Source organism: Lygodium microphyllum, chromosome 16 (assembly GCF_053477565.2).
Source record: "Lygodium microphyllum isolate KBCC chromosome 16, Lygodium_microphyllum_v1.1.10, whole genome shotgun sequence".
Taxonomy (NCBI): Eukaryota; Viridiplantae; Streptophyta; class Polypodiopsida; order Schizaeales; family Lygodiaceae; genus Lygodium; species Lygodium microphyllum.
In genome coordinates, this window is record NC_141150.1 from 135,972,696 (window position 1) to 135,997,849 (window position 25,154).

At 42.7% G+C, this 25,154-nt stretch overlaps 1 protein-coding gene across 4 annotated transcripts in view; it reads right to left on the reverse strand.

Annotated features, from left to right (window-relative positions):
* Positions 1–25,154, reverse strand: part of LOC148023474 (uncharacterized) — an 84,550-nt gene that overhangs the window by 54,506 nt on the left and 4,890 nt on the right. The gene's annotated exons all lie outside the window — the stretch shown is intronic.

The following is a 25,154-nucleotide window of genomic DNA, read 5'->3' on the forward strand; positions in this document are numbered from 1 at the left end:
GCATTTAGTTACTACTTTATTCACTATTTGCGGCATTCAGGCCAGACCATGTTTCTGCCACTTACTGGCAGCAGTCGCCTTTGCTGTACAGAGTCCACCAAATACAGCCATCTCCATTTGCTCTCTCATCAACTACATCCTCTATCCCTTCTGTCACATTCCAGTGCCCTCACTGATGCAGTCCAGTAGCATGCAGGGGCTGACTGTACCAGCCTTGTATTCAGCATTCTCATACTGATCAGTGCAGATATGTTCCTTCTCTCTCTGCATTCTCTCTCTCTCTCTCTCTCTCTCTCTCTCTCTCTCCATGTTCATGATTTGCTTCCATTGTGCACTCTCACATGGTATCATCACCAAAGGAGAGGAACCGGAACGATCACCAAGAGGAGACTTTGTTGAATTGCTGTGATTGACACACCAGTAGCATTTACAGCCTTGTGTGGTGATCCTACTGCTAGATGAAATCAGAACACAACCTTTTCAGTGTTGCTTTCAACTTCTCTGGCTCTAAAACCTTTCTATAGCAGGCTGCCCTCTCTTCTCAACCATTGTAGCAGGCCCCTCAACCTCCAAAGGCCCTCAACAACAAAATGCAGCTTTTCTAGTCTTTTGTGTAGGTCATTTGAAGGACATCCATGGCATAACGGCATGATTGGTAAGAGCAGATGGACCATTCAATATGACAGAGACCATGAGGACCAACAAACAAAGACTGGTGCCATCGAGGTTGAAAGAATCAACACAAAGACCATCACAATCGTGGGGATCAAGAGGTCATCACAAAAACCACAAAGATCATGAGGCAAATCAAGGTTCGAATTATGATCATGTTCCTTCCCACCCACCATCCCTTTGGGTTTCTACACTTGTTGCCACCAAGGGCCCTCATCTTGCTATCATGGCATTCTTTGTGCGACTGACTATTTTGCCTTCATTTCCATAGAAGGAGAAGTTGGATTGCTCCAACTACGCCTTGTGGTCATGCAAGTTGGAAGCATCCTTGAAAACCTCAACATATGGGATTTCCTTATAATTTCCATCTCCTATCCCATAGTGGATTCCCGCATTGCATACAAAGCAAATTAGGAAACTCTTTGAGACTATCTCAATTATGGAGCTTGGTCATTTCTCTTTATGTAGGATCTACTCTGCAGCAGATATCTCAACGCAGCTTGCTTCTTAACTAGGTTTGGACCTTCACACATTGCATGACCCAACTTGCGTCCCTTGGAAAGAAGGTTTCATCAAAGGATATAGCTGTGGCCTTGTCACGTCTCATGTCCCCCAAATAAGATATCTTCTACACCAATCTTCTCACCTCTAGGGTTTGGGATAGCTGTTGGAGAAGAACAGCAGCAACTCAGCTTGGGAGAGTGCATGACAGTAGAGAAAGAGTGTGGTCACTACTCAACACTTGATTGATTATTGCAAAGTGAGGTACCAAAGTACAAAGTACAACCCTACTTTAGGGTTGACTTAAAGTGCCTTCACACACAAATGTATGTAATGTGCGGTAAGTGACCAAATTGTGCAACATAAATACACAGATGAATAATAATGTGATTGGGGGAGAAACCTCTCTTATGGAGAGAGAAAAGTGCCCCAATGTCCTATGTGCGGATCATTGACACTTGTGTGAGCATAGGGGTGAGTAAAACCCAACCAACCCCCCTAGAGTGATAGTGATCAACATACAAGGATCATCCACCAAAGGAGATCAAATTTAAAGCATTGCGAAATGCTTCAAATTTGTCAAGAGGAAGAGCTTTGGTGAAGATGTTTGCCACACTGTTGTTGGTAGGACAATAGACAAGGCTAATATCACCTGCATGTAGCCTCTCTCTCACAAAGTGATAATGTATCTCAATGTGTTTCGTGTGTGCATGAAACATTGGGTTTCGTGCCACTACAATGGCACTCTGACTATCAATAAACAAAGGACTAGGCTCCATGACAAATATATCAAGATGAGCCAACAAAAATCTCAAGCATACACATTCAACCATAATAGTGAAAGCTACCTTCTTATATCCAACTTCACAAGATGATGTGGCAACAGTGGATTGTTTCTTGTCAAGCCAAGAAATGCAAGAAGAGTCAAGAAAAAAACAATTTCCACTTGTAGAGAATCTCCAACCCAATCGGAATCAATGTAAGCATGTAATTGCACAGACCCCCCCTTGGCATAAAGCAATCCAAGAGTCCTAGTGCCTTGCAAGTAACAAAAAACACACTTCACAGCTTGCCAATGTGACATGCATGGGCTATGCATATATCTGCTCAAGGCTGAAACTGCAAACTGAATATTTGGCCTTGTGTTGCATAAATAAATAAGGCATCCAACTACTTGAGCATATGTATGAATGTCATCATGCAAAGACAACTTAAGTCCAGTCTCCGTCGCTATACCTACTAGCTTGCAATCCTGAAAGTCAAATCTCTCAAGGAGTTTACCAATATATCTAGTCTATGACAAACAATCCAACACCTCTAGTATCGTGAATATGCCTAAATAGTAATGCAAAGGCCCCATATCTGACATATGAAAAGTTTACTGCAAATTTTTCTTAAATGCTGAAATTCGACCAACATGTGTCCTTGTGAGCAAAAGATCATCCACATAAAGACAAATAAACAACAAGGATTCCCCCCTCTTTGCACACGTAAAGAGTGTTAATGAAACCTTAGTTGAGTAAGAAGGCATCAATTTTGGTATACCAAACTCGTGGAGCTTGCTTCAAACCATACACAGCCTTTTTCAACTTGCATACCAAGTGTTCAGATCCTTTAACTACAAAATCCCTGAACATTAACTTCTTCTTGAAGTTCCCCAAGTAAAAATGTGGTTTTAATGTTAAGTTAGTGCACAATCCAACCATAATGGGCAGCCAATGCAACATGCCTCGGATAGTAGTGATACGGGATGTAGGAGCGAATGTCTTCTCATAATCAATGCCCTTCTTTTGTGCATGGCCTTTTGCCATAAGCCTGGCCTTGTACTTATCAATGGATCCATCAACTTTTCATTTCAACTTACAGATCCATTAAGTACCAATGGCTTTCTATCCAATAGGCAATGTAACTAAATCCCGTGTTTGATTCTTCATTATAGAATCATATTCAAATTGCATTGTTGTCATCCAATGCACACTCTATTGTGCATCCTCAAAAGAATCAGGCTCATCATAATCAAGTGTGTTTGCTGCCATAACAAACTCCATAGCATTAGCATGATCATGCAAATGTGTTTGTCTTCGAGTACAACTAGCAAAAGGAGCATCCAAATTACTGTCTTGTAGAGTCTGCAAGTACCATCTAGGTATAAGTCTAGCCTCCTAATTATGTACATGCTCTTGATGAACCTCATGTTCAACATCTTGCTAAATATTCAGATCAGCCATAGGCTGAATTTCTGCATTATTAAATGGAGCAACTGGCTGAACATTTTGTTCATTTAATGAAGCTCCAACTATATCATCAAAAGAAATAGGCAACAGCCCTTCAAACACATCTTTTGCAACCGGATATGTGTCATAACCAGCTAGAGATTGTTAGAGGTTGGCATTCCCTGGACAGGCAGGTGCAGATCTGACCAGTTTCAAGCAGTTGTACCAAGCAGTCCAAGTAGCTGACATCAACACGTGACAGGTGGCAAGTCAGATAGTTATTGTCCAGTTGGCTGCATTTAATGCAGACAACCTACGTTATTTCATGTATTATTTGTTGCCTATTTATTGGCCCCAATCTCCACACTCTTGCTTAGTTGTGTTCTCAAGCTTTCAAGCTACTGACCGTGGAGACTACCCTCAGGGTTCACAGATGTGAGATCTTTGAGATGGAGACCATGATCAGGGGAGTTTCGGAAACAGGAGAAACGGAAACGGGAAAAACCGGAGTTTCGGAGTTTCGGCCAAATTTTGGAAATGGGAAAACGGAGTTTCAAATTGTACACTAAAATAAATACAGTATTATGTGGGTATGTAAATATATCAATGCCTACAATAACATGTACCCAAATTTCATACAAAACTTTTGAGTCCATGTTATATGATTGAAATCATGATTCATTACACATATCACCACTCACGAGTGAAGATTAAAGAGTTAAGACTCAATGGTTGAAACTTAAGACAACTTAACACAATTAAGACTCAATTTTCAAAATTGAAGGCAACAAATGAATTATAATTTATGACTCCTAAATCATCTATGATCTAAAGAGCAGTGAAGACTGACATCAAGAACAGTGGAGACTAACATCAAGAACAATGGAACAAAAATCAAGATGCATAATAAGTGAAATCAAGATATAATGATACATGTAACTATGTCATGTGAATAATCAGTTAAAACTCCAAAGTCCAATGAGCACTGAGCACAGTAGTGGTAGTGGTAGTGGTAGTGGTAGTGGTAGTGGTAGTAGTAGTAGAGGCTAATGGGGGGAAGAAGAGGAAGAGGAAGAGGAAGAAGAATAAGAAGATAAGGATGAGGATGAGGAAGATGAAGAAGAGGAGGAAGAGGAAGAAGTAAAGGCTAATGGGAGGAGGAGGAGGAGGAGGTGGCAACGGGGGCTGGAGTGCCCTGAAACGGACCACAGGATGCCAAAACGCTGGTCTGCCATTTCCGTTTCGGTCCGAAACGGCCGGTCCGTTTCGGCTTCGGAATACTAAGGTGGAGACATACACAGAAATACTCTTTGCACCCGTGCACATATTTGCATCCTTATACAGCATTCTTCACTGCAGATTTTCTCCATTTCACTCTCTCTCTCTCCTCTCTCTATTCACTCTGTCTTGGTCATAAACTTCCACATTGCTTCACTCTGACATGGTATCAAAGCATTGAAGGACTCGCCAAGGGTGGACCTATCTAAAGAGGAGATTTCAATGCCACACAAGGCTGCATTTTCAGCGTGAAGGAGCGGGATGAGTAGCAAAGAGCCCTAGCAGGCTGCATTCACACAATCAAAGGAGGCTGCTTTTTGTGTTTTGTGCAGGCATTGTAGGTAAAGAGGCCTTCTAAGGCTGAGACAGAGTTTCAAGCGATCATGGACCAAAAGGTGCCCATGTTACCGGCTCTTCCATCAAATCAAAAGCTCAATGGCGAGAACTACCGCATCTGGCAGGTTATGATACTTGCCATTTTGAAGTCCTATGATTTGGCAAAGCTTGTTACGGAGGCTATTCATCATCCTTCTTTGCGAGACAAGTCCAAACTCTCTTTAGGTGATAAGATGGAGTTGGCAAAGGCTCGGGCACATTGGGACAAACTCAATGCTCACATCCACTCGTCTTTATTTCTCTCGTGCACTACAACTATTCTCTCTCATATTGGGCATTTGACGATGGCCCAAGAGATATGGCTAGAGCTTAATCAAATGTATAATCATATAACCATCATGAAATGAGTTTCTTTGGAAGTGCAAATGTGGACCATGAGTGTCAACAAGTCATCTTCTATACGGGAGCATATTAACAAGCTGTGACAGCTTCAAATACAAGTCCAAAATGCAAGAAAGGCAATCACTTTTAAAGACAGCGATAACTCTTCTTTAACAATTACCGCCCCGTTTCAATGGTTTTTATTTTGCCTTGACTGCTTTAGGACGGCGATCTACGACTCTTTGATGGGGGAGAGTTGGTTTCTATGATCTTGAACCAAGAGGAGTAGTTGAAAGGGAGACCAATGCTTCCAAAACTCAAGCCTTGGTTGGTCATGTTGGATGTAAAGTCCCTTCGTCTCCGTATAAATAGTCTTATGGGTGTAAACACACCGTTATTGTACCTTGTACCCTAACATATAAATACATTCCTTTATTCTTTGTGTACCATAATAAACGGTACACCCATCTTTGCGTTCACTCTCCCTAACTCTTAGCTCTGCTCTTCAGCACACCTTGATCTTGCACTTCATTGCGCACTCTCTCCCCTTCAAACTGGTATCAAAGTACAGAGTGCACGCCTCCCAAGATCAAAGGTAGACCTGGGATAGGCAGTCGATGGGACTGTTGACTAACGGGCGCCAAGTGTAACTAACCATCGTCCAAGTCAAGTATGCAGCTGACAACCAGCGCATGCGAAGGATTGGACATGATTGGACGAGATTGCTGGTCGACAGCTTTGTGACAATCGACAGGCAACTGGACGACAGCAAGCGACACGTGACTAACGGGCCAACCTGCGTAACTGACAGGTGTAACCTGTGACTACAAACAGATGCGCGCAACCTGCGACAACCGACGGGCGCAACCTGTAGCGTGTGTGATTGACGGGCTGAAGAACAGGACGTGACTCGCACGTCAAAGGACCTCGTCACGTCACTTTTCAAAGGACCACAAATTCGTTTTTTTTCTCTTCAAAATTCTCCTCGAATTTCCCCTTGGCTTGACAGGGTTCGCAGACATAAGCACAAATTTCAGATTTGTGCATATTTATGCCCAAAATCTGGGGTTTTTCAAATTGAGTGCTACTAATGCAAAATTGAGGCTTATGCATCAGAAATTGCAGATATTGTGTGCATTTGAATTGGGGATTTTGCCAAACTTACTGAAATTTTGCTCATTTGAGTGACATTTCTCAACATTGGACCCATAAAATTTGGGGCTTTTGCTGTATTGGTGAAATTTTGTTCAGCTGAGTCAGATTGGCTGACATTGGTGCACAATTGGGCCCCAGAAATTTGGGGCTTTTGCAAAATTTCATGAAATTTTGCCCATTTTATGGTTTCGGGAACATGTATTAATGCAATCGGGGCAGATCAATCAGTGAAATTTTGGGGCTTTTGCTGAAATCTATGGATTTTGGCAAAGTTAATGCGTGAAATGCACTTTAGGAATATTGTTGAAGCAATATTGTGATTATAAGCAGAATAATTTGAGCATTTTTTATCTCCCACTTGTGCAATTTTAGAGAAATTGCAAAGATTTCTTGGTGTTTTGGGTATCAGAAGATGATACGAGCACATACGTATGTAGTACTTATGTTGAACAGCTCCCATTGAGTTGATGTATTGCTGATTATTCATGTTGCAGCAATCTTAGTGATCATTTGCAGATCTAGGATTGGTGCAGATGTATTTTTTATGATATTGCTGAAGTGGGAGTTACTTGGTAGTGATATATGCATTTAATGTATGCTGAAATTGCAGCCATACTACTGAGAGTCATTCGTTCTACTGTTGTACATGTACTTGGACTGAATCTTGCTATTATTTGCTGAAAAATTGGGCTGAAATCAGCTGAATATTCAGCTCATTTTTTGCTGTCATAAATTGCAGCATTGAATTTCTGGTTTATTGCTGAAAAATGGCTGCAAATGCTTCTAGCAGCAATGACACTAAATCCCTCTTTGAAATCAAGAGGTTTGATGGCACTGGCTTTGACTTGTGGAAGGCAACAATGCAAGGCATTTTATTTCTCAAGGACTATGAAGATGCTCTCTTGGAGACTAAGCATGCAGCTATGACAGATGTGGATTGGGCTAGACTTAATGAGAAGGCCATTACATACATTAAGATGGCAATGTCTGATGATGTACTTACAGGCATCAAGCGTCTTGATACAGGTTATGCTATATGGAAAAAGCTTAAGGACACTTCTGAAAATACAACTCCTGTAAATCAAGTGCATCTTGTACGTAAACTTGTGAACATGGAGTTGGACGAGTCTAAGCTAGCATCTGAGCATTTGAGTGCTTTCACAGGGGTTTTGAGTCAGTCGTCGCAGGACTCTGGTTTGGCAGCTTTCGATGATAAATTGAAAGCTATTTTCTTACTGATGACTTTGCCTGACAGCTGGGAATCTTTGGTTGTGTCACTTAGCAACAATCCTGCTTTGACTTTTGATGGTGTAAGAGATTCAATCCTTAATGAAGAAATTAGAAGAAATTCTAGTGGCGAAAGTAGTGGCTCAGCTTACCATGTGAGAGGTAGGTAATGCAGTAAAGGGAAAAGCAAAAGCAAAAGCAAGGGCAAACAGCAGGATGTCACATGCTATCAATGTGGGTGTGAAGGGCATACAAAGCCCGATTGCCGGTACTTCAAGAAAGAGCAAGAAAGAAAGAAATAGCAGGGTAAGAAAAAGAAGGATAATAAGAAAGATGATGACAGCTCTTCCTCAAAAGAAGTTGCAAAGGCAAATGTTGCATCTAGTGTGGTCATTGAATAGCTTTTTGACACTCAAGAGATACTTGTTGTAGCCTCATGTAATGATGCTGATATTATGGCAGGACAGGTGATATGCACATCACCAAAAAGGAAGTAATTGATGCCTTACTTTCAGCTCATGATGGGCTGTCACAATCATGGATAGTGGACAACGGTGCCTCTTTTGATGTTACCCCTCTTTGGAGTCATTTTCTGAATACACTGCTGTTGGCACCATTCACTTGGCTCTTGAAAATGGCCAAGAGCTGATTTTGCAAGAAGTCAAATTTGTACTTGGCATAAAGAAAAGTCTACTATCAATTGGACAACTTGATGCTAAAGGGTATTTTACTACCTTTGGTGGTGGATCTTGGAAGGTCCATAAGGGCTCTATACTAATTGTTAAAGGCAGCAAAAGGGGGACTTTATATTACTAGCATTGTAAAGCATTACCTAGCAAGTTCTTGGTTGTGGCTAAAGTCCATTCACAAATGGAGCTTTGGCACAAAAGACTTGGTCATATGAGCCACAAAGGCCTTCAAGTTCTCTCCTCTTTAGGGAGATTTGATGTAAAAGGCTCTAATCTCGAATTTTGTAATGATTGCTTATATGGAAAACAAATGAAGTCTCCTTAATACTCTAGTGTCGTTAAGAAGTCTAATGTTCTTAACTTAGTACACTCTGATGTGTGCACTATGCATGTTAATTTGTATGGGGGTGCATGCTACTTTGTTATCTTCATTGATGATTTCAATAGAAAGTCATGGGTATATATACTTAAGAGAAAAAAGGAAGTGTTGGATGCTTTTAAAAAGTTTCATGTTTTTGTTACCACACAAAAAGGGCTTAAGTTGAAAGCCATAAGAACAGATAATGGGGGTGAGTATATCTCAAATGAATTTAACAAGTTTTGTGAGATGCATGGCATTAAGAGGGAGTTGACCCCTTATAATCCTGCATCAAATGGCGTGGCTGAAAGATTTAATCGCATACTTTGTGAGAGAGTTAGATGCATACTGTCCACAACTATCTCCTGCAACAATTTTGAGAAGAGGCTCTTAAAACTGCAGTTCATGTATGCAATCGCTCTCCCAATCGTGCATTGGAAAATGGCATTCCTGAAGAGGTTTGGTCCGGCAAACCTGCTTCATATGACCATTTGCATGTCTTTGGTTGTGATACCTTTGTGCATGTACCTGTAGAACAAAGGACCAAACTAGACACGAAATCCATCAAGGAAAACTTCATGGGATATGGAGATGAGGGAGAGACGGGTTATAGAGTTTGGCTTCCTCAGGGCAGGAAGATAGTACGCAGCCGAGACATAATATTTAATGAGGCAAAGTCGCTAAACAATGCTACACATGGTGATCTTGACAAAAAGAAGGTCAAATTTCAGTATGAACAGCCAGCCGTTGAGCAACCATTAGCGAAAAGCTATGTCCCTTTCGATGCTAAAAATGAGTAGCAACCTATTGTGCTACAGCCAGAAGATCATGGACACCAAATAGATGCACAGGATGAAATAGGACAGCAAGAAGAACATGCTGAGAACAGATTACAGCAGCAAGAAAATGTTGAAAATCAGCCACTTATTAATGGTGTGCACATTCCTCAAGATGTAGGCCCACTGCCTGATAATACAGATCATTGGGTAAGGTCTACACGTGTCGAAAGGCAACCACAGAGGTTTCAGCCATCTTTGGATTACATTCTACTGACTGATGAGGGTGAGCCTCTGACATTTAAAGAGGCACAGTCATGTGAAAACAAGAGAAAGTGGGAGCTTGCTATGCAGGAAGAGATGAAGTCTCTATATGCAAATAACACATGGGAGCTTATACCTTTGCCCAAGGATAGGAAAGCTATTCCAAATAAATGGGTTTACAAAGTGAAATGTATTGATGGGAAGCCCAAGTACAAGGTACGGCTGGTTGCTAAGGGCTATACACAGAAGGAAGGCATAGACTTCCAAGAGGTCTTTTCACCAATGGTGAAGATGACTACGCTCCGTATTTTGTTTGCTCTCATTGCATCCTTGGATTTAGAGTTGGATCAGATGAATGTGAAGACTGCTTTTCTTCATGGTGACATGGATGAAGAGCTGTACATAAAGCAGCCAGAAGGATTTGTTATTCCAAGAAAAGAGCGTTTGGTTTGTAAGCTAAAACACAGCCTATATGGGCTGAAACAAGCCCCTAGACAATGGTACAAAAAATTTGATACCTTTATGCTCAGACATGGATTTAAACGCAGTCGTGCATATCACTGCTTATACACTAAAAGGGCTGATGATGGAAGCCTTATTGTGATGGTTTTATATATGGATGACATGCTGATTGCAAGACAGCATAAGAGTACTTTGAATGCTCTTAAAAGGCAACTGAGTTCAGCCTTCTCCATGAAAGATTTAGGGGCAGCTGAACACATTTTGGGCATGCGAATTAAAAGAGACAGAGGGCGGCATTTTTGGTTTCTCTCACAAGACAAGTACATCAGCAAAGTACTTGACAGGTTTAATATGGCTGATCCTAAGCCTCTTGGTGTGCCTTTGCCACCACATACAAAGCTTAGCAAAGCTGATTGCCCTAAGGATGATGCAATCGCTAGTGCCATGAAGGGTATACCTTATGCATCAGCTTGTGATCTTTGATGTATGCCATGGTTGCAACTCTCCCTAACATTGCTCATGCAGTGAGAGTTGTTAGTAGATTCATGTCTAACCCTAGCAAGCCACATTGGGAAGTAGTGAAATGTATATTCTGATACTTGAAAGGTACACAAGAAAAGTGTATATGCTATGAAAAGGGTACACTAGAGTTGCAAGGATTTTGTGATTCAGACATGGCAAGAGATCTTGACACTAGGAAATCTAAAAGTGGGTATGTTTTTACTTTGGCTGGTGGGGCTATCTCTACGTGTTCAAGATTGCAGAAAATTGTGGCACTGAGTATGATACCAGCCTTCCTTCTTGGAATGGGTGGTGATAACCTAATTTAAGAGTTAATTACAGTAATAAATATATGCACATAAAATGAAATACACACTTTACCATAACATTCTTGGACAGTAGACACCCTATTGGCCCCAAAATTAGCGCCCCTTGCGGTATTTCTTTAGCTTTCATTCAATTGAAAGGAGTACAACTTGAGATTCTTCAATCTACTCTTGCTAACCAATTGCTCTTGCTCTCATAAATAACCAGCAAGCCTTTGGGTCATTTGCCCCTTGATTCACCCAGGACTTCTTCTCCAATTTGACCCTTGGCTAGCCAAATGCTGTCCCAAATCAATTTGGAATGGGCTGGCTCCTAAAATCCCTTGATAATCTTCAATTATCAGCTGCTAATTTCAGTCCCTTGAGCCCTCGATCTCTGGCACAGATCCCAAGGTGGCTGCTAAACCCTAATTTCTGCTGTAAATTAGGGTTTACTGCAGAAATTACAAATCAGCCCACCAAAAATGGCTGAAATCTCCTCCAAATGGCTGAGAATTGCTGAGAATGGCCTAGCATAGGCTGAACGAGATGAGAGAATGCTGTAAAGAGAGAAAATTTTGAGATTTGTCAGGAAGAACTGATCAAAATCAGTTGCTGCCCTGCTGTACCAGACCCAAACGGATGCACCAACAACAATAGGAGCATCAGAGACTGTGATCTTCAGGAGAAAGTGCATCAGCAGCAATTGCCAACTTCCCAAGGTCAAGAATATGCAATCTCCATCACCAAAATGGTCTCCAATGGCTGAGAAATGGCCCCAAAAGCTGGCAGCAACAGTCCAACACCTCTTCCCAACAGCTCCAAAATGAAAAAACAAGATTTCCCTCTCCCTTCAGCCCTATTTAGCCTTTCTCCCACTTGCATGGGAAAGTTTTGCCAAGTGGCAGCTTTCTTAATCCATTTTCAGCAATTTCCAGCCATTTATTTATTTTTCAGAATTAATTAATTCTGAAAATTAATTCAGCCCTTAATCCATGCCCAGAAAATTGACCTTGCCCATCCAAAAATTAATTGGCTAGGCCATTTGCAACCCAAAGTGGTCCCATGCATTAGTTGACCCTTGAACAAGCATTGATCCATTAATTAATGTCTAGTCCCTAGTGTCACCACTGACACTTAATGGCCAATTAATGGTCCTAGAGGCAAGCTGACACCAAAATTCACCTAGAATCTAGCAAGTGTAACTTGTTATAACTTTTGCCTTTGACACCCATCTTTTTCACAGGGTCCTTCGGCCTTCAACTGTGAAAAAGTAGCTTGCACCTCACATGTGCAACACATGTGCATCTTTTAATTGCACATCTGATTAATCCTTTAATCAAATGTCAATTAAACATAAGCAAAGCATCAAATTTTCACGTCCTCGTAATAGACCACCCCCTTGAAATCCTTGCAATCGTCCTCGATTGCACTATAATGTGTCAAAGCAAGCAATATTGCACTGGAATTTTCACAAGGCATCATAGTCAACACAACATTGGCCACTGCTAGCTAACTATCTCATATGCCCACCATTTGCTGAAAATTTCCAGCCAGCATAAATCTCAACAATAGTCCAGAACTGTTGCCAGAAACTCATCGGATGCATCCCAAACTCTTGTTTCTCAAGAGTGCTGACTACACAACCATAGTAAAGCATAAACCGAGCCGAAACCATGGCTGAATTGTCAATGGCATTCAGTACACATGCTGTCCATAGAACCAGCTGAATACCACTGAAACTAATGATCATACACTGAAAACCAACACTCAATAATCAGTCTCTCATGATCATAACTTGATGCAAATGTACAGTTTCAGAGCTGCACTGAAAACCATTCCCCATCTGCATACATACCACAGTGACTAGTACACTGAATAGTGACCTCATGGCAGACATACTATCAGCACAGTACCTTGAATGCATGCTGAATACATTCGAGATCCACTATACACGAGAGCAGTCCATTCCTGGAGGAGTGGAAGTGCTACATCCCCCTTGAGTATTAGGTGGTACTCTAGACCCTTGCCCTGCTAAACCTGAAAGAGCCCGATCCAAAGTCGGCTCTAGCTGAAAGGCATCAAGGTAAAGCTGCAACAACTAAGGATGGTCTACCAAGTCATCCTCTTCCATCCATTTAGCATCCATTGGTGAACAGTTGTGAAACTTCACCCAATAGCTTATGGAAGCTTTACCTTTGACCTTTTCTCTTTATGTGCCAAATTCTGCTTGGATACTAATATCTTATTCAGCTCCTCTACATTGGACTGAATTTCAGCAGATACATCCTTAGGCACATCAGCATAAAAAGGCCTCAACAAGCTCACATGAAAGGCATAGTGTATCCGCTAGTGTAGAGGCAATTTCCATGATAGCCAGCATTAAACGTAGCATTTGCATGACCAGCACTTATTCCTTGAGCCCCAAAAGCACGACGGGGTACCGATGCTTGCCCATATGCGTGATTTTGCATACCAGGTATCATACCGATGCCACCATACATCGGATTATGCATTCCATGAGCCATACCCGGGTACATTGGGTTATGCAAGCCATGCATTGGCTGCTGAAAGTTATGGGGAGGTGTGCCATACATTCCCACATTCGGTCGCTCACCCACCATAGCATGAAAAATTCTGCTACCACCAAAGTAAGCTGGCTGCCCTAAATTCTCATGCAAACCTTGCTGTCCAAAAACCATAGGATTAGCATTTACATCATGAACTTGCATATGCATTTCTTGCCCAACTGACACCAACTGCTTTTGACCATGAGTATCTTTAGGAGCATCTTGAGAAGGCTTTGGCTTGTTCTTTGGTGCATCTTGCTGCCCAGAAGTTCTAGAAGAGGATTTTCTCTTCTTGCCCTTGTTGTCCTTTGTAGGAGTGTTCAAAAACCGAGTAAACTGAGGATCTTTTGCCAATTCAGCAAAGATATTGGCTGCTGCCCTCATTCGATTCTTGAATGCATCATCAAATTCCATTTCCCCTTGCTGATCATCATCATCTTTCTGCATTGAGGGTCCAACATCTTGGCCGTCAACCACATTTTCAGCATGCTGTCCATGATTCGTGCCTTGTCCAAAATCAGGCATTGCATTTCCTTCTTCCCCATGTGAATGTGCATCATGAGAGGCATCATTACTGCTTGATTGCATCCCACTGTATGAAGACATCTTGCTGTAATTTCTCAGCTGAGCACAAAGATCAACACTAGCACAAAGCTTTGGCTTGCAATCAGGTGCCTCGGGCTTCCTTCTTGGAATGGGTGGTGATAACCTAATTTAAGAGTTAATTACAACAATAAATAAATGCACATAAAATGAAATACACACTTTACCATAACATTCTTGGACAGTAGACACCCTGTTGGCCCCAAAATTGGTGCCCCTTGCAGTATTTCTTTAGCTTTCATTCAATTGGAAGAAGTACAACTTGAGATTCTTCAATCTCCTCTTGCTAACCAATTGCTCTTGCTATCATAAATGACCAGCAAGCCTTTTGGGTCATTTGCCCCTTGATTCACCCAAGACTTCTTCTCCAATGCCCTCCCACCCCTTGAGCGGCGGACATTGTGGCTTGTGGTTTGTGGTTGACCCCTCCCTTCTCCAGTTTGCCACACCGGTACCATGGCATCTCCCCCGATCGATTGTCCTTCTACTAGGTGTTCCTTCTGCGGCACCAACGATCATCCCATCGAAGACATCGACCTTTGTCCGCATTATTCGAGCATTTTCAGCCATTAATCTCTGATTTCAGCATATTGCTTATCACTGTCTTAATCGGGTAATATTTATTTCTGAAATTAATCATTTTCAGCATATTTTTCTCTCTCCTCAACAGAGAAAACAGCAAAAGAAATTATCATTATTTATATTATATCCATTAATTAATGTCTAGTCCCTAGTGTCACCACTGACACTTAATGGTCCTAGGGGCAAACTGACACCAAAATTCACCTAGAATCTAACAAGTGTAGCTTGTTACAACTTTTGCCTTTGACACCCATCTTTTTCACAGGGTCCTTCGGCCTTCAACTGTGAAAAAGTAGCTTGCACCTCACATGTGCAACACATGTGCATCTTTTAATTGCACATTTGATTAATCCTTTAATCAAATATCAATTAAACATAAGCAAAGCATCAAATCTTCACGTCCTCATGACAGAGTACTACAGAAGCTGAATATATTTCAGCCACCAAAGCTTCTAAGAAAGCTATTTGGCTTGGCCATCTGGTCAAGGAATTTGGTCTTTCTTCACGTACTCCAGTGCTTGGTTGTGATAGCTAGAGTGCAATATGTCTGGCTAAGAATGCCATGTTCCATGCACGTACCAAGCACATAGATGTTCAGTATCACTTTATTCGATAGGTCTTGGATGATGGTCTTGTCACACTGACTAAGGTCAAAACCCAAGATAACCCTGCAAATGTTCTCACTAAGTGTCTTGCAAAGGCTCAGCATGAGCATTGCATTCGTTTAGTGGGAGTTGGTTAGCTTAAAGGTACCACTTCAGGCCTTTAAGTGGGAGGTTGTTGGGTGTAAAGTCCCTTCGTCTCCATGTAAATAGTCTTACGGGTGTAAGCACACCCTTATTGTACCTTGTACCCTAGTATATAAATACATTCTTTTATTCTTTGTATACCATAACAAACGGTACACCTATCTCTACATTCACTCTCTCTAACTCTTAGCTCTGCTCTTCAGCACGCCTTGATCTTGCACTCCATTGAGCACTCTCTCCCCTTCAGGTCAGTCCTCTCATAAGAAGGGGAAGGACTAAAAGAAGGAGAAGGAGGACAAATAAAAAAAGGACAAGGAAAAGGAGCCCACTTGTCACATCTGTGGCAAGGCAAGTCATTGAAAGAAGGATTGCCCCAACCAAGAAAAGAAGGATAAATCTTCAAAGAAGCCCGAAGCAATGGCTGCTCCCTCATCAGCTACTTTCCTCCACTTGGAGGTGGTTGAGGCATCGACCCTACAAGCTTCTAATGCTATGTTGACGGCCCCAAACACTCGGGAGTGGATTGTTAACAATGGTGCCTCACGGCACATGACTCCTCCTTCAGCAGCTGTTGATCATTTGCGGCCTTCACGAGGCCAGATTCTCATTGGTGATAGTTCTTCTATCCCTATTCAGGGAAGGGTTCACATGCATTTTATTCCAAATGGGCAAGGTGGTGCCCATACATCTAAGGTGCTTTATGTGCCGGCCTTGGGATACCATCTACTTTTAGTGCACAAGCTTTGTACCCTTGGCCTCTTGGTCAAGTTTGATGTGGATTCTTTTCGAATTCTTGATTGTGGATCGAGACAGGTTCTTGCTTTAGGGTATAAGAAGAATGAAGTCTATAAATCGCGGTCTTCTTCTACCTTGGCTTCTCTTCTTCTTACCTCTCAAACTCACTCTGAGCTTTGGCATGCTCAGTTTGGCCACCTCAACTATGATTACCTACAAAAGGCATCTAAGTGACAACTTGTTTGAGGTTTATAGGATATTGTAGTGAGCCAGCAGCCTTGTGTATCTTGTATCTGTGGGAAGTAAACTCGTGATGCTATTCCCAACAAGGCTTCAAGGCGGTCTTCAGCATCATTGGAGCTTGTTTCTACTGATCTTTGTGGGCCAATGAGGACGGAGTCCCTTCACGAGAGCTTGTATTTCATGCTAATTGTGGGTGATTACAGTAGGATGACATGGGCTTATTTCTTGAAGCTGAAGTCGAAGGCTTTCTCCAACTTTACCGATTGGTTGCTCTTTGAGGAAAACTAATCGAGCTGGAAACTGAAGACCTTACAATCGGATAAGGATGGAGAATTTGTTTCTAATGAGCTTGCTCATTTTTGTGCAAATCGTGGTATCCACCAAGAGTTTGCCAATACATACACCCCTTAGGAGAATGGCATATTGGAGCAGAAAAATCGTAGTGTGATCGAGATGGCCCATACCATAATGAAGCATCATCAAACACCTCAGTGTCTATGGGTTGAGACTGAGGCTGTGGCTACTGCAATTCACATTCTTAATCAATCCCCTACTTCCGCTGTAATCGGTATGACCCCTTATGAGGTGTACTTTGGGCCTAAGCTAGATGCTTCTTATTTCAGGGTTTTTCGGTGTAATGCCTATGTGCACATCCTAAAAACACAACATGACAAATTTGAAGCGGCTTCCAAAAGACGTGTATGTAGGCTGTAGCTTGCACTCTCAAGGTTACCGATTGTATAATCCCGTTAAGCAAGATTTCCACACGAGCTGTGATGTTCGGTCCATGGAAGTTCCAACCTCAGAGAGGGTTAAGGAGCACCTTATTCTTGGAGATCCTGATGATATTTGGGCACCTACGAGACTTTCTCTGGAGCCTGTGCCACTTGAGGACTCTTCTTTGGATGAGGAGCTTAGTTCTCAGCCACAGGACTCACCGATTACACCCTAGCAATCAATCAACCTTCTAGAAACTTCAGCAAATGAAACGCGATGGACCTCCTTCTCGTTGGGCTTGTGACACTTCGTGATGCTAAGATTGAGGGGATCCTTGAGGAGTGGCAACTGCAACATAGCTCACGGTGTTCTCAAAGAAACCAAGCACAATATACCAAGCTTGTATACACTTATTACTGTTTGATGACTCCTGTCATACAGGATCAGGAGCCCACCTGCATAAAGGAGGCTTTATAGCATGATCATTAGTGGAGAGCGATGTAGAAAGAGTTGGAGTCGATTGAGAGAAATGGCACTTGGTACCTTGTGCCGAAGCCTCCTCATAAGAAAATCATTGGAGTCAAATGGATCTTCAAAACCAAGTACCGCAATGATGGCACATTGGGCAAGTAGAAGGCCCACCTTGTTGCTAAAGGTTTTGCACAGCGCCCAAGCATTGATTTCCATGATACTTTTGCCCCTACAGCTTGGATGGCTACTATTCACGAAGTTTTTGCCTTGGCTAGCCATAGGAGTTGACCAATCTATCAGCTGGATGTGAAGTCTACATTCTTGACTAGGGAGTTAAAGGAGAATATCTATGTTGAACACCCTCCCAGCTTCGGTTCTTCTGATGGTAAGGTGTACAAGTTGCGAAACGCGTTTTGTGGCCTTAAGCAAGCTCCCCGTGCTTAAAATGGGAAGATTGACCAGTCTCTCCAAAAAAAATTGGGATCCGACCTCCAAATTTATATTCACACCTTAGGTGGAGATTGTGTTGTTTGTCCTTTATGTGGACGACTTGATTGTGACAAGCAACCATACTTGAATGGTGGAGTAGACGAAGGCAGCACTTCATGAGAAGTTTGAGATGACCGATTGAGACTTCTATTGAGCTAAAAATGCATTAGCTTTACTTAAACAGCCCCAAAACGTACTTAATTAATGAATCAAACTTGTTATTTAAACAGACATGCGTTCCTAGAGAGTGTCTACGTCCCATAAGCACAACCCCACTTGGGAGGACCCAAACTTTCTATAAATAGGTATGCTGCCCTCCATTCAGTACATCTCGTTTTTGCAAATTGCAGCCATCAGCCAACTCACACGTGGCAGCCCCTCCAACCTTGCAGTGCCCTGGCGCCTTCTTCCAACTGTCACCCACTATTTGGCATCTTCTTCCATGCTACATTTGGCCTCCATCTGCCATTGCCAGCCTCTCCACCATCATCTAGTGCTTGCGTTTAATCTTCATCAGCCAAGCGTCAATCTCCACATCCTCCAACTACCCGCGTTTGGGCCTCCATCAGCTTGGCGACAGTGTAGCTGCTCCTCCTCCATCTGGAGACAATCTTCTTGCTTGTGTTTGCACTCATCGAGAGCCGCCTGACATCACCACACCCTTTTGCAGTTGTCACCTCTGTCTCCAGCACTCTTTGATGTCAGTGTTTTGCATATCCCTCCCTCTTCACAGTTCGACTAGTGGTCACAGACTTTGGATCCGTCTCTGGTGGACGTCACTCTCCAACACACTGCTCTGCCCTTGAGTATCTATACACACGCATTCATTTGCAGTATTCATTCACTTTAGAGTTGTGTTCTTCTCTCCCTACTTCTATTTGTGTTTGAGTTTCTGTGTTTGAGTTTTGAGTTTTGGGTTTAGGGTTTAAGTTTTGCTTTATGTGTATATATTTGTCTCTGTGTGTTTCTGTCGTGGTCGTACACTCTGTGTTTCCTAAGTGCAAACCCTAGCAGTTTTCTTCACATGGTATCAAAATCAGTGCTCTTGTAAAGAGTATCCTGCGGATATTGTGGAGAGCTAGTCTTTGTGCGAGGCACACAAGGCGACTCGTAACCGAATCACAATGTCCCAAACACCTTCTTCTCTAGTTCCTATGATGTCCTATCAAGCTTCTCCATCATTGGAGGTCCCTAGGCGGCATTATGAACTTGGTGAGGAGGACGACACTCCACTTTCACCTTCACCTTCTTTTTCTACTCCTATTCCAGATTTCACTGACATGACAGAGGAGGACTTTGAGGAGTATTATCACAACAAGTACGGTAATGTTTACACCCCTTCTACAAGCTTTGCTACCACATTCAGACCAGTTGGTTAAGTTGGTCCGATCATGGAGGACATACGGCATTTGGAGTGTCTAGCAATCCATCTCCATCATTTTAGCCAGGTCCAGTGTCAGGTTTGTACAACTCTTTTGAGTTAAATGAATCAAAACCCTCGCCTATTTCTTCTTTGGAGGTGCAGGATCCGGATGGCTTTGCATATGTGAACTTTAATAGAGGGGGCTCACAAAGCAGATGGAATTCAAGTACATCTATAGCTTCTGTTTCATTTGAGGATGTAACACACACTTCTCACTTCCCTCCCATCCCACCCTTAATCATCTCTCTTCATCATTTCAAAATCTCAAATTACACTCCACATCCGTGTCACACACACTAGGGGTTGGATCTTCTATCTCCACTCCTAGCACCTTCTCCTTATCTACCCCATTCTCTACCTCTTTGCACCATGGTACTTCGTTAGGGGAAATGCCACCCTTTAACACAGTGCATCTCACCTTTTCACAAATGAGCACCCATAGCACCTGGGACGGCTGTGATGGGCATCCCCCTCACTACCCCCAAATTCACCTTTCACATGACAACTCAGACGCAGGGAATTCCATCCTCGGCTTATGGTGCGTAATCCCACTTACCTTGGATTACACCTACGCAAGGATTTCCATTTGTAACAAGTGCTTGAGTCTCAGGGTCTTTGGGACCTTGTCATTGGTCTAGAGACTATGCCAGCTCACCTTGACTACATCCATCAATGAAGAGCCCGCAATGTCACACCCAATGTTGAGCTGATGCAAGGATTGCTTCCTGAGTTTCACTCTTGCTTACAACACTTTCCACTTGCATCAAAGCGTTGGAGTCACCTTCTCGACTTCTATGCGGCCCAACATCGTACTCGGCACATAAATCTCGACTTTAAGCTCCAAGAGTTCTCTATTAAGAAAGGGGATAATCTAAAAAACAAGCTAGCTGAATATAGGCGATTACTCGTTGAGTTCGCCGCTATTGGCTCTCCAAAGTCTGACGATAATCAAGTTATGTTCTTCTTGAATAAGTTGCCCGAAAAATACTTCAATTTCATTCAGCACATGATCTCACAGCCTCAATTGCCAACCTTCTACGAGTTTGAGTATCAATTCTTACGTTACGTGAGGCTGGATTATCAAGTCCACAAGAAATCCTCATCACAGTCTTACTCAGAGCAGAGGGGGTTGGTTGCCTCTTCTTCGGGAGGGAAAACCAATAGTGGCAAGAACTTACAAGATGCAAAAGCAAGCTAATCAAAGGGTGACTCCTCTTCCTCAGATGGAACCAAAGAATCTAGACCTATCTGGCAACAACTCCCTAAGAAAACTAGTTTTGCATACATTGACAAAGAGCAAGCCATGTGGATGAGGAGTATCACTCCAAGGCCCAAGGTCTTCCACCAGTCCAATGGGGCTACACCTTCCGATCTTGCTTCATCTACTCTTTCAGCACCCATTGTTGCTGCTCAACATGTGGCCCGAGCATAGCCTCAGTAGACACTCTCTCACTACCCTTGAGGGACAGGCTGATTGGTCTACAAGTCCCGATCCTATTGCATTTCATGCATCAATCTCACCTTCCTCTCCACCTCATCAGGCGTTTCCTTGGCAGAGCCCTGCTACTAGACGTACGCGATGGTGGACACCTTCTTAGACTAGCATGTCTCTAGGTCCTTTAGGATACCCTAGGTCAGTCTAGCATCCTTATTTCGCACTCTCAAAGTCCAGCCCATAGGATTCATCGTCCTTAGCTTTTCCATTTCTAAGTCTTCCGCTACATTTACTCACACACATACACATTCATTGCATTGTCTTTTCAATTAGATTTTCTCTCTGTTATGTTTTGCTTTGAAGCATCTCACCACTGGCCTTTGTCTTTGCATATTCTAATCTCTTTTGCAGGGTTTTGTCTTTCAGTGTAGGGCTAACTTGCAGATTGCTTTGGTCCTACCCAGGCTAGAGCCGTGGGGATGCGCACCGTTCCTTTCATGGCTTCATCATCCTAGGAGTGCTTGCTCTTCTTCCAACATGGAGGTTTCCCGTCTCGAGACAGATCGTGCAGCATCTCTCTCAATGCTATCGTGGCAATGACTTCTACCTTGCTCTTTCAACAAGGTGCTTCATCCACTTCATCTTCATCATTTTCTTCCATTCCTTATGGTTCTTGGCACCACAGGAAGACTGACGTCAGGCTCCTCTTCCTTCTTCGACATCTACATCCAAGTTGAGAGGGGGTTTCTACCCTTCTTAGTATTCTACAAGCTTCAGCACTTTGTCTTCGACATCGGCTTCTCCCCCCTATTGTATCGTCCCCTTTGCATTGCATGATTTCCTCATCTTTGTACTAGGGTGCTTGGGCAAGTGAACACTTTCCCCACGAGGGACACTGTCCAAGTGGCACCTGCTACATGAGCATTCTTCAACATGTAGCATACTCTGCATCTCATTGTGCAGGGCACAAACCGACAATTGTTGACACCACACCATCATACTCCCTCGTCATATTTTCCTTCATCATCAACACCCAGTGATGGTAGGGATAGTATGCTTGTTTTGTGAAGGTCTTGGGGCTAACCGTTCGTTTTTTACTCTCCCGTCAAGGGCACGGATACTCAATAGGACAAAAACCTATATGAAACCCTCACTTAAATGTTAACTTCCTCACACCTAAAAGACCCTTTTTTTTTAAAACTCCATAACTCATTCCATCCACCTTTGTACAGCTTGGTAGCCCACTGGGTAGCCGACATGCAACCTTTGTCCGATGTCTTGTTCTCTCTAAGGTGCTCACTTGGGCTCCCTTGGTAAAATATCCATCACCTCTATAGTCTTAGTAGGCCATTGGGCAGCCAACGTGTACCCTTTGTCCAATGCTCTAGCTACTTTGGGATGGGATGCCTTGGGGTAAAAGATAAAGCAAAAGGGCTTGGCTGGCCTTCATTCTCGTGGCACTGTTGTTGGGCCACAGCGGGGGTGTTGAGCTAAATATGCATTAGCTTTACTTAAACAGCCCCAAAATGTACTTAATTAATGAATCAAACTTGTTCTTTAAGTAAAAATGCTTTCCTAGAGAGTGTCTGTGTCCCATAAGCACAAACCCACTTGGGAGGACCCAAACGTTCTATAAATAGGTATGCTGCCCTCCATTCAATCCATCTCGTTTTTGCAGATTGCAGCCATCAGTCAACTCACACGTGGCAGCCCCTCCAACCTTGCAGTGCCCTGGCGCCTTCTTCCAACTGTCACCCACTATTTGGCATCTCCTAGGCTACATTTGGCCTCCATCTGCTATTGCTATCCTCTCCACCATCATCTGGTGCTTGCGTTTAATCTTCATCAGCCAAGCATCAATCTCCACACCCTCCAACTACCTGCGTTTGGGCCTCCATCAGCCTGGCCACACTGTAGCTGCTGCTCCTCCATCTGGCGACATCTTCTTGCTTGTGTTTGCACTCATCGGGAGCCGCCTGGCATCACCACACCCTTTTGCAGCTATCGCCTCTGTCTCCAGCAGCCTTTGGTGTCAGTGTTTTGCACATCCCTCTCTCTTCACAGTTCGACTAGTGGTCACAAACTTTGGATCCGTCTCTAGTGGACATTGCTCTCCGACACACTGCTCTTTCCTTGAGTATCTATACACTCTTACATTCATTTGCAGTATTCATTCACTTTAGAGTTGTGTTATTCTCTCCCTACTTCTGTTTGTGTTTGAGTTTTGAGTTTTGCATTTAGGGTTTAAGTTTTGCTTTCTGTGTCTATGTCTATCTCTTTGTGTTTTTATCGTGGTCGTACACTCTATGTTTCCTCAGTGCAAACCCTAGCACTTTTCTTCACAACTTTTTCATTTCTTTCTTGGTCATGAGATCTATCAAACTCCAAAGGGGATCTTTATTTTCCAGTAGCAGTATATACAAGAGCTCTTGACTATGTGTGAGATAAAGGATGCAAGTCTCTTACGACTCCTATGCACCCGAATTGGAAGACTAGAGCTCATTCTGATTCTCCTTTGACAGATACTACCCATTATAGACAATTGGTTGGCTCTTTAATCTGGCTTCTCAATACTTATATTGACTTATGTTATGTTGTAGGTGTGCTGGCCGGGTTCATGAGTGAACCCAAGATGGTGCATTGGTAGACTGCTCAGCAGATTTTGAGGTTCCTTCGAGAGACCCCTAATCTTGGGATCTCTTATCCAGCAGATACAGATGATGTAGACTTGGTACTTACAGAATGGAGTGATTCAGATTGGGTTGTTGATGTGGATTATCGAAGGTCCACGACAAGTTATTGCTTTACCTTGGGTACCGATGCTATTTCATGAAGCAACAAGAAGCAACCCACGGTTGCTCTATCTTCAACTTAGGTGGAGTATCAAGCGGCATCTTCTACCACATGTCAAACCTTGTGGCTTCCCAGGCTCTTGGAGGAGCTTGGCTGTCCGCAATCAAGTCCTACTATTCTTCAGTGTGACAATGAGGGTAGCATTGCCTTGGCCAGACGGATTGTGCAGGTCGCACAAGCTAACCTGCATTATTTCATGTATTATTTGTGGCCTATTTATTGGCCCCAATCTCCACACTCTTGCTCAGTTGTGTTCTCAGGTTTTTAGGCTACTGACTGTGGAGACTACCCTCACGGTTCATGGAGTGTGAGATCTTCGAGGTGGAGACGTATGCGGAAATACTCTCTGCACCCATGTACATATCTGCATCCTTACACAACATTCTTCACTACAGATTTTCTACGTTTCACTCTCTCTCTCTCTCTCTCTCTCTCTCTCTCTCTCTCTCTCTCTCTCTCTCTCTCTCTCGTCTTCGTCATACTCTTCCGCAGTGCTTCACTCTAACATAGATAATTCTAATTTTTCATCAAAAATCACATCTCTACTAACGAAAATTTTCTTGGAAACAAGATCACACAATCTATATCCTTCGCTTTCACTATTATAGCCCATAAATATGCACTTGATAGCCTTATTATCCAACTTTTTTCGCAATACTTTGGGAATATGAGCATATGCAAGATACCCAAAAGTACAAAAGTAACCAACTGAAGGTTTACGGTTGTTCCAAGCCTCAAAAGGCCTTATATTTTTCAATGCCTTAGTAAGGTACCTATTCAAAATGTGACAAGCACACATAATTGCTTCCACCCATAATCCATGTGGCAATTTTTTTGGCTTTCACCATACATCTAGCCATCTCCATGAGTGACCCATCTTTCCTTTCTGCAAACCCATTTTGATGTGCACTATATGCACTAGTATATTGATGTGCAATGCCTTTTTGCTTCAAATTTTTATTCAACAAGAAACACATATATTTTCCCCCTCGGTAGGAACGGAGAGTCTTAATCTAACAACCAAATTGATCTTCCACAAGTGTAGTAAAAGCCAAAAATGCATCATACACTTCTAACTTTTTAACCAATCAATAAACTCAACAAAAATGTGTAAAGTCATCAATGAAGGCGACAAAGTAATAACATCTACCCAATGACTTTGTTTG